Here is a 10,396-nt window from a genome sequence, read left to right as displayed (position 1 = left end):
AGCTTCTGCCAACCTAGCAGTTCGAAAGCCCGTATAAATGCAAGTAGAAAAATAGGAACCATCTTTGGTGGGAAGGTAACAGCGTTCCGTGCGCCTTCGGCGTTTAGTCATGCCGGCCACATGACCACAGAGACGTCTTCGGACAGCGTTGGCTTTTTGGCTTAATTATGCAATTATAAGAATAATATATTTGTCTATATACATATACATTATATAGCCCTAGTCAATAAATGAGTCCCAGCCACAAAAACCAACATAGGACCCAGAACAACACAGGACACCATCACCAATCACCCTCACCAAACATCAATTCCATCAACCAATCAAGATGTGACAACACAGCCAACCAATCCATTTAAGGCAACAAAGCCAACATTCCACACACCCCCACCTATATTTATAGAAAAACGGCAGCTCCGATCACACTTTGCTCGCACAAGCATGAAGCCAAAGGCACCAGCCTGAAGATGGCGAGTGGGACCTCGTCAAAACGTTGCCAAGATCTCAATCTTACACGGGAAAAGACCCGAATACAACAAGACCAGCATACCTACATCCGTGAAAATCTACAAAAACAAGTGTGTGTGTGTGTGTGTGTGTGTGTGTGTGTGCATAATATACAAATTGGTTTTATTGAATCAACTATGGTTGATCAACAATAAGCTATGCTGGCTTGTCCATAGCCAGTTTTATGCATTGGGCTGAACGAAAGCCAAACAAAACACACTATGGTTTAAGACCCGTGTTTTGCAATCTTGACAACATTTTTGAGAAGTGTGGACCTCACATCAGAATTAAACGCATGTTAGCCGCGGGATTTCTGGGAATTAGTTTATTAAATTTATTGGCTGCTCATCTTAAGGGTAATTATCTTGCTCATCTTACAGGGCAATTGGCATCTATTGAGAACACCCAGGGAGGGTGCTCAGGAATTGCATTCACAGAACAAACAGAACTGAGCCATCCCAGTTTATGGATTCAAACAAATCAATCTCGTGCAGGCACTATTCGCCACTATTACCAGTTCAAACAATTCCTTGAATCTTAAACCCTTGGACAGAAATATAATCCCAAAATTCAATGACCTATTTGAAGCAGCAGAGAAGCAAGCCCACTAAAATAAATAAATGAGAAACTAAAAGAACCAGATTTGCAGATCAGGTTAAATAATTACAAAGAAAGATTAAATTTGTCATGCGGTGCAAACAGACAACCAAATACCTACTAATCTTTCTCTGTTAATAATTATGTGGCACGAAACCAGTCAGTAGGTGGGATTTTTGCTTGCTCCGAATCCCTGCTTTTCTGAAGCTCCTCACAATGACAAATTATAAATTTACAATTGTATGGATTGCAGAAGAAATTAAGCAGTCTGAATATTAATAAATATTTTATCCTAGGGCTCCTGAACCTAGCAAGATTTTTTTTTAAAAAAAAACTCTAACCACCATTAATTAGCAAGCTTTCAGCTTAGATTTCCCTCTGCGTTAGTGGTTAGGTTTGTGGTCGTTAGTGGCCAGTCAAGCAATTAGAACTAGCAGAAAGTTGTGGTTTGATATTTATCAAGTGTGATGCAACACAGAGAATCCGTTTCTAAACATTTTATAACTCATAACATCACACTGCTGTAATAAAAAAAAATGTGGTCTAAAAAACCCTGAATCCAATAGGGTGATATAATACACACACACACACACACACACACACACACACACACACACACACACTCAACAAAACTTTTATTTTGCTTGTGGGTTCGAGCCCCACGTTGGGCGCCAATGTAAAATTTACACAAGCTCAAAACTTGAGAGAAAACTTTTATAAGATGTTTTATAGATGGCATTTAGATCCTTAAGTTGGCTTCTATGTATCCGAACTTACAACCCAAATGTTGGAGATGTGATTCTCTCGACGCTACATATTTTCATATATGGTGGACTTGCAAAAAGGTTAAGGCATTTTGGATAAAAATATGGTGGATTATGCAAAACGTTCTTTAAAAAAGGATAAAGTTTACTCCTCAGTTATTTTTGTTAGGTATAATTACTGATTGTACAGCTGTAGAGAGATTCATTTGATTTTGCACTTAATAACTGCAGCTAGATTGTTGGTGGCACAATATTGGAAGAAGGAAGACTTGCCTACAGTTCAAGAATGGACACTGAAAGTCACAAATTTAGCCGAGATGGCTAAAATATCTGCATATCTTAAGTACCACTCAAACGAGAGATATAAACGAGACTGGAAAAAATGGATTGATTATATACAAAATAAATACGGGACTAAGAAATTCCAGATAGCTTACGATTAAGATCAAGAATGATATATATTGTTTAAAGTTAGCTTAGCAAGGAGGAGCTAAGTTCAATGTAAAGATGTTATCAATTTTTTTATTCTTTCTTTCAATATATTTTAGACTGTTTTTGTTAAAGATTTATACTGTGTATGGGTTTTGGGAAGTTGTGGGAGGGAAGGCTGGAGGGGGTTTGGGGGGAGGGTGGGAGGGAGGGATATGACGAGGGGGTGTTAGATTTTAATGTATTATGATTGTACATGTATACTGTTTTCTCTTATTTTTTCTTTAAAACTAGGATATGTTAAGTAGATTGATATGGAAGCATAAATACCATCAACATAGATTGGAGTTTGCTCAGAAGCGGAAATACACCAATGGGAGGAAGAGTGGGAAATAGAGGAGAGAAGAAAGATGGGAAGTGAGGGATAGGAGAGAGGGCAAGGGGGAAAGATGAGGAGGATAAGGAGGAGTGGAATGTAGAGAGAGGAGAAGGAGAAAGGGAGGGGAAATAGAGTAGGAAAGGATGATGGAGGGAAGAAAGGAGGTAGGAGAGAGATAGAAGAAAGAGGTGTATGGAGAGCAGAAGAGCTAATAATGGGCTTTTATCTTTTTGGGCGTTGATGACAAGAGGAACTGATGTAATTACTACTTAATACAATAGGATACTGGCTATGTAATAGTATATATGTGATTGTATGTTATGAAAATGGAAAATAAAAAAGTATTCAAAGAAAAAAAAACTTTTATTTTGCTAATATTGCAGGGCAGGGGTGAAATTCAATTTTTTTTACTACCGGTTCTGTGGGAATGGCAGAAGAAGGATACTGCAAAATCCCCATTGCGTCTCCACTCCTGGGGGAAGGATACTGCAAAATCCCCATTCCCTCCCCATTCCTGGAGGAAGGATATTGCAAAATCACCATTGCCTCCCCACTCCTGGGGGAAGGATACTACAAAATCCCCATTCCCTCCCCATTCCCGGGGAAAGGATACTGCAAAATCCCCATTGCGTCCCCACTCCTAGGGGAAGGATATTGCAAATCCCCATTCCCTACCCACTCCTGGGGGAAGGATACTGCAAAATCCCCATTCCCACCCCACTCTGGGGCCAACCAGAGGTATTTGCCGGTTCTCCGAACTACTCAAAATTTCTACTACCGGTTCTCCAGAACTTGTCAGAACCTGCTGAGTTTTACCCCTGCTGCAGGGGAAGGACAGGCAGAGTCTGGGGGTGGAGTCAAGAGAGGAATCAGCCTGGAATTTTTACATTCGCACAAACGGTCCAAGTCTTGAATCCCATTAACATTTTTCTAGTGCCAATTTAGTGCTGTTAGCAATACCACCGATATACTGCTTCCCAGTGCTTTACAACCCTCTCTAAGTGGTTTACAGAGTCAGCTTCTTGCCCCCACAAGCTGGGTCCTCATTTTACCCACCTTGGAAGGATGGAAGGATGGGTCAATCTTGAGCCTGATGAGTTTTGAACTGCCAAATTGCAGGCAGCCAGCAGGCAGCAGAAGGAGCCTGCAGTACTGCACTCTAAGCACTGTGCCACCAAGGCTCTTATGATGTTTAGTTGACTAGATTTATATGTGTAGGCATGAGCAATAAGTCAGATTAATTGGAAGTTAACGTTTGGTCTTGATTGTTTCCACCTTACAAATACTGAGATGAAAATGACATAATGGTGCAAATGGTAGTCTATAGCAGTGGTGGGTTTCAAATTTTTTTAGAACCTCTTCTGTAGGTGTGGCCTGCTTTGTGGGAGTAACCGGGTGGGAGTGGCTTGCCAGCCATGTGACCAGGTGGGAATGGCTTGCCAGCCATGTGACTGGGTGGGCGTGGTCAACTTGTAAAATGTGGTGAAACTCACTTAACAATGCTCTTGCTTAGCAACCCAAATGTTGGCTCGGAAACTCTGGCAAGTCTTAAAGCTGTCAAGTTACAAGCCCTTGCACCCCTAACCCTTTAGGAAAAAATCCCCAGGGTGTTCAAACTTGACAGCTTTAAGAGTTGTGGACTTCAACTCCCAGAATTCCTCCTCTCATTCTTCATCTTGATGATGTGTGGACGGGTGGGGGTGGGAGCTGGAACCGGTTCTAAACGGCACTGTAGATTTGTGGAACCTCTTCTATAGAAAAGGTTAGAACTGGCAGGAACCCACCCCTGGTCTATAGCCAGGGTGTACAACATCCACTTTTGTGTAGCGTGGTAAGAGTGTATTCTAAAAGGGGGAATGGAAAGCTCAACATTTTTGGAAGCAGGGGAAAAAAATAGGAATCGTTCATCTTCAGAATCGTTTTGAAACTGTATATCCAGTTTGTCCTAAAACCCCAAACTATAATTCCATTACCCCAGTAGATAAAAGCTCCAAACATTACTGCAGACGGATATTGTGGGGGAACCGCAGAAATACACTTCTGGTATGTAAAAGATGCTTTAAATATTAGACATTTATTCTTTGGCGCCCTTCGTTTCTATTGTGTGTCCACCGGCGGGCAGCAAAGTTGGCAACAAAGTCGGACAGTAAGGAGGTTGGGGAGGAATATGGGGGTTGAGGAAAGCTCAGGTGAGGGCTCTGCATTGAAGGCAGAGAGGGAGCTAAATAGCAGTGAGGCAGAAGAACAGCTGGAGCCTATTCCCAGTGTGTGCTTGCGCAGAGCTGACAGAAGACAAGAACAACTAAGAAAGCAGGGTCGAAGTAGGAGTAAAGCCACACCTTGGAGGTGATTGGCCCCTCCCACAGGAAACAAAAGCGGAATGAATGGGGAGGGGGCTTTTGCAGGGAACAATTTGTTCCTTCGGTCGTTTCAAGACTGGAAAATTCCATTTGTGACTATAAGAGACTCTGTGCCAAGTGTTGCCTTGCCCTGTGTTTGGAAAATGGCTATCTGGAAGCTCTCCAAGCAAGATAAGGTTCGTGTTGATGAATATTCCTCTGAAAGACTGTTTGCCAAGCCTTGCTGATCGTGAGTGAAAGGTATTCACAGTCCTGTAAATAAAAAAGGTTTTTCCGGGACCCAGACTCTGCTTCATGCTTGTTAAGGAATCCTGGGTCAGAACAATTTCCGTATTGTGTTAGAGCAGTGCTTCTCAACTCTGGCAGCTTTAAGACCTGTGGACTTCAACTCCCAGAATTCCCCAGTTAGCCATGCTGGCTGTGGAATTCTGGGAGTCAACGTTCACAGGTGCTACAGATGTCGACGTTGTGAAACAGAAAACCCATTAAGAAATTCCTTCTAAGGAGAATGAGAAACTTCTGTTGGGGAAAAAAAAAACAACTTGTCATTTATACACTGTGCGATTAAATGCACATATACCACAGAGGCATAAAAAAAAGCCAAGCACTGGATGGTTTGTGTTTTTAATTTTTTTTAATATATATTTTTATAAACAGATCACATGATAAAATAGCACAAGAAACACTTACCAAATATAAGATTATATCTTCAGAATTATACAGGAGAAGGAGGCTTGTATGTACAATAAGAAAATGGTTTTCAGAATTCCCCCTTCCTTTTTCTTTTCTTTTCTAAATAGCAGTCTGAAATATCACAGCTTCTTTCAGTAGCTTTAAATAATACTTTGGACCAGCGGACACTTTAAACAGGGGTGCCGAAGAGACTTCCGGAGCACAATAAAACAAAAATGAAAATAACCCCCGAGGGATCGTCTGTCCTATCTTTGGACCAAGATCTTGGTGGAACTCTTGCAGAAAACGGAGTCCGCTCCCTAGAACTGTGTGCGTTCTTCCTTTTAGAAAATCGGTGACTTTTAAGTCAACCTCTTCCTTTTAATACAGGACAACAGTGAAAAGAGCTTGGGGGTCTTCTAGTCCAGGGGTCAACAACCTTAAACATTCAAAGAGCCATTTGGACCCGTTTCCCACAGAAAAGAAAACACCGGGAGCCACAAAACCCTTCCCATCCCTGACTGTTTCCTGGGCGGCCACAAAACAAGCATATGTATTTAAATTAAAGGATCTGTTTTCTTCTGAAATGTTCCTTTTCTTGGATTTAACCGTGGTTGGCCTACCGGGGGTTGAAAAGCTCAATAAATCGCGTTCTGGCAGGTGTATCACATTGGTGCTTGTGACACATATTTTGAACGACAGGGAGCCACAGCAGAGGGATGAAAGAGCCACATGCAGCTCCAGAGCCTCGGGTTACTGGCCCCTGTTCTAGTCCAACCTCCTGCTCAAGTAGGAGACCTTAGGTCATTCTGGACAAATGGCTGTCCAGTCTCTTCTTCGAAACCTCCAGTGATTGAGCATCCATAATTTTTGGAGACAAGCCGTTCCACTGGTTAATTGTTCTCATGGTCAAGAAATTTCTCCTTAACTGGATCTCTTGTTTGATAAATTTCCAACCTCCCAACAGCTTCCCAAGCTGACTTTCCTATGAAAACCATTTCTTGATCCCATTTCTTACAGGCACAAGTTTTATCTCAGCAGGATACCCTGATTTCTTTTTCACTAGAATTTTTCCTGTAGAGCCGGGGCCAGCAGCCTGTGGCTCTGGAGCCGCATGTGGCTCTTTCATCCCTCTGCTGCGGCTCCCTGTCACCGGTTAGCTCCACAATTGATTGGGCTTTCGGTTAGGACAGATAGAGGAAAAAAGATGCCACGCTAGGAGGATACTCTATGGTACTTCCGGTCGGTTCCAGAATTGAACAAGGGGCTTCCAGTTAGGACCTTTGTGGCTCTTTGAGTGTTTAAGGTTGCTGACCCCTGCTCTAGAGATTTGGGGAATCATATATATATATTTTTAAACAGCTGCTGTGTCTGGAATAAAGTTTGAAACTTTTGCATAAGTGGACCAGCCATTGCAATATCTTTGCTGCTGCAGTTGCTATTAGTGCACCTGGCTGACCAGGTGGGTTGCAAATAGGTAACACCCTAAGGTCTGTAAGCGGCAACACTGGTGTATTATTCTCCCAGGTGTAAGACCACCTGTTTTACCCAGGACATCCAGTCCATCAAGTAAAGCAAGTATAAATTGCTGGCTAGCATGCCACACAATACAAGAATCAACCTTGTTGACGGGCGACATCAAAATTTAATAAATATATAAATAAATAAATAAATAAATAAAGATAAATAAAAGCAGGTTAAAAACTCTTTGCCTTGGATTGTTTACCGATACCCCGACTTTAATACAGGTAGTCCTTGACTTACAACAACAGTTCATTTAGCGACTGTTCAAGGTGACTTTTTTGGGGGGGGGGGAAGCGATGTGACTTTTTCACACTTACGACCATTGTAACATCCCAGCGATCATGGAATTGAAATTCAGATGCTTGGCAACTGGCTCATATTTATGACGGCCTCCGTGTCCTGGGGGTGTGTGTCGTGATTCCCCTTTTCCGACCTTCTGACAGACAGGCAGAGTCCGGGGGTGGGGGGGAACCAAATTCACTTCACAACTGTGTTACTAACTGAACAACTGCAATGATTCACTGGGGCCAGAAAGGTCATAAAATGGGGTGAAACACCCTTAACAGATCTTTCACTTAGCAGCAGAATCCGTGGTCGTAAGTCGAGGACTACCTGGTATCTGGCTTTATACCACATGCTAAGACACACACCCCCCTTGGATTCCTTCTGCAGCTGGCCTTCAAACAGGAGATCTCTTTCGAGTCTCAGACCATCCAAATTCGAAGACCAATTCAATCCTTTGGAAAACACAGCCAACCTTTGAAAGGAAGTTGAAACCATGCCGAGATACGGGAAGCAGCTCAAAAGAGCATTATCTGGGAACTGAAATCTTTGGCACGCCCTTTCTCACCACGACGATGTCATCTTTTTCATCTCGAGATTCGGAACCCCAGCAAAAGCCCCGCCGAGAACCGCAAACCCTTTCTCCTTGTAACAACTTGAAAAATTCACAAAAGGGCATCATCTTTCATATCATCGTAGGAAGAGCTCAGCGGTTGAGTGCCCGTTTTGAGTGCTCATTTTGCAACGTTGGCGTTCTCTCGATACCACCGTTTTTGAAACTCGGCTACTTTTAAGAGGCCTGGACGTCAACTCCCAGGATTCCCCAGCCGGCATGCCGGCTGGGGAATCCTGGGAGTTGACGTCCAGGCCTCTTAAAAGCAGCCGAGTTACAAAAACGCAGCATGGTTTCTAAGAGGAGACCCCAACGTGAAGATATATAATTTTTTTTTATAAAAAAATATATTGGGAAATTTTTTAAAAGGACTAAAATGATCCTCTCTCATACGAGGTCAGGACTGTGCAGTCTAATCAATCCGAAAGTGAATTAGATTCTTACATAAATATGTACATTATGTCATCATTAACATGCTATTAATAGTCATGGAAGGTGAGAGGGCATTATCTGTTTGGCCAGCTGAGTAGAAACAAAACCGGACTCGAGAACATCTGGAATCCCATCTCAATGCTCATGACCATCCCACTCCTATTCGCCCACTGTAACCCCAAGCCAAAACACCCCATTATTGTTGATCCAGAAAAGAAGTGCTACTGAAAATGCCAACAATATATTCTGTAAGCCCCCTAGAGCCTCTATTTGCGAATAGGTGGCAATAGAAATTCCCTAAATAAAATAAATAAAATAAACAAGCAGTAAAACCACATCTTTCACATTTTACATCTCCTGCCTGAGTTTGACTGACTCTTCTCCTTCCAATAATATAATATGGACTTCAGCAAGAGAGAGAGAGAGGGAGGGAGGGAGGGAGGGAGGGAGGGAGGGAGAGAGAGAGAGAGAGAGAGAGACCCGTCAAAACCACGCTCGACTAAACCGCGCCTGATTAAACCGCGTCGCTGACGTCATCATCAGGGCGACAACAGCCAGCGCGGAGAAAGAAGGGCGCTTTAAATAGCGCTTTGAAAGGAAGCCGATTCAACTTAAGGTAAGGGTTAGGTTTAGGGTTAGCTTTAGGGTTAGGTTTAGGGTTAGGGTTAGGTTTAGGGTTAGATTAAGGGTTAGGTTTAGGTTTAGGGTTAGCTTAAAGCTTAGGTTTAGGGTTAGGTTTAGGATTAGGTTTAGGGGGGTTAGGTTTAGAGGTTAATTTTAGGTTTAGGGTGTACAGCGTGCTTCTGTCTCCGCGCTGTTGTCGCCCTGTTGATGACGTCAGCGACGCGGTTTAGTCGGGCACGGTTTAGTCGAGCGCGGTTTTGTGGTGGAACAGAGAGAGAGAGAGAGGACAATTCCCACGAAATTCTGGTCCAAAACAAGGAAGTAAATAAGTCAGGAAATAAATAGCTATAAATAAATAAATATTTTGGGGTGGGTGTTTTTTTTTTGCTAGCACCCCTCTCCTTTAGAAGAAAATAAAAAATATGCACCCCTTTCAAAAGGCACTCTGCTCACATGGCTTTTTTCTTCTATATTCTCTCAAACATCTTACCCAGAGGGACCAACGTAGCGATGGGCAGCCCGCCGGCCTGAAAAATCAAGATGGCAGCCGACTGTACTGCAGATGTTTTCTTATTCGTGTAACCTGCCTTACATCATATAGGTAGTCCTCGACTTAACAGCCATTCGTTTAGTGACCAAAGTTACAACAGCACTGAAAAAAAGGGACCAAGGACTGTTTTATCACACTTACCTATGACCAGCATCCCCATGGTCATGGGATCAAAATTTGGACGCTTGGCCACTGGCGTGTGTTTATGACGGTCACAGTTTTCCAGGGTTCATGCGGTCAGCTTTTCCGACCATCTGACCCGCTTGAAAAACATGGCTCTGTGCCAGTATCTGGAACTTAATCTTCACCTCCAAACTCATTGGCACTGTGTGCCACCCTTTCTGCTAACCACCATGGATTTCCAGAGGAAACAGGTAAAAAAAAAAAGGAAATTGTACATCATCATCATCTTCTTCTTCTTAAAGCTTTACAGAGATGCCACAGCAACAAAACCTTTGCATTTCTACAAATTGTGATGGTATAAATATATATATATATATATATTAAAAGCAGTTGGTGAGGATGTTCAAAATGGCAGCGGAGGAGGCGGCCACGTCCAAGCACATCGGTTAAAATGACATGAAGTTGGTCATTCAACGTAGGATGGTGGAGACTTATATGGAGAGGCCAGTCCTCAAAAGTATTGTGTGAATCAAGTAACTA

Source organism: Thamnophis sirtalis, unplaced genomic scaffold, assembly GCF_051295495.1.
Source record: "Thamnophis sirtalis isolate CommonGarterSnake01/CBP01778 unplaced genomic scaffold, rThaSir2_p1.2 scaffold_14, whole genome shotgun sequence".
Classification (NCBI taxonomy): Eukaryota; Metazoa; Chordata; class Lepidosauria; order Squamata; family Natricidae; genus Thamnophis; species Thamnophis sirtalis.
Note: the sequence above shows the minus strand (reverse complement) of the source record.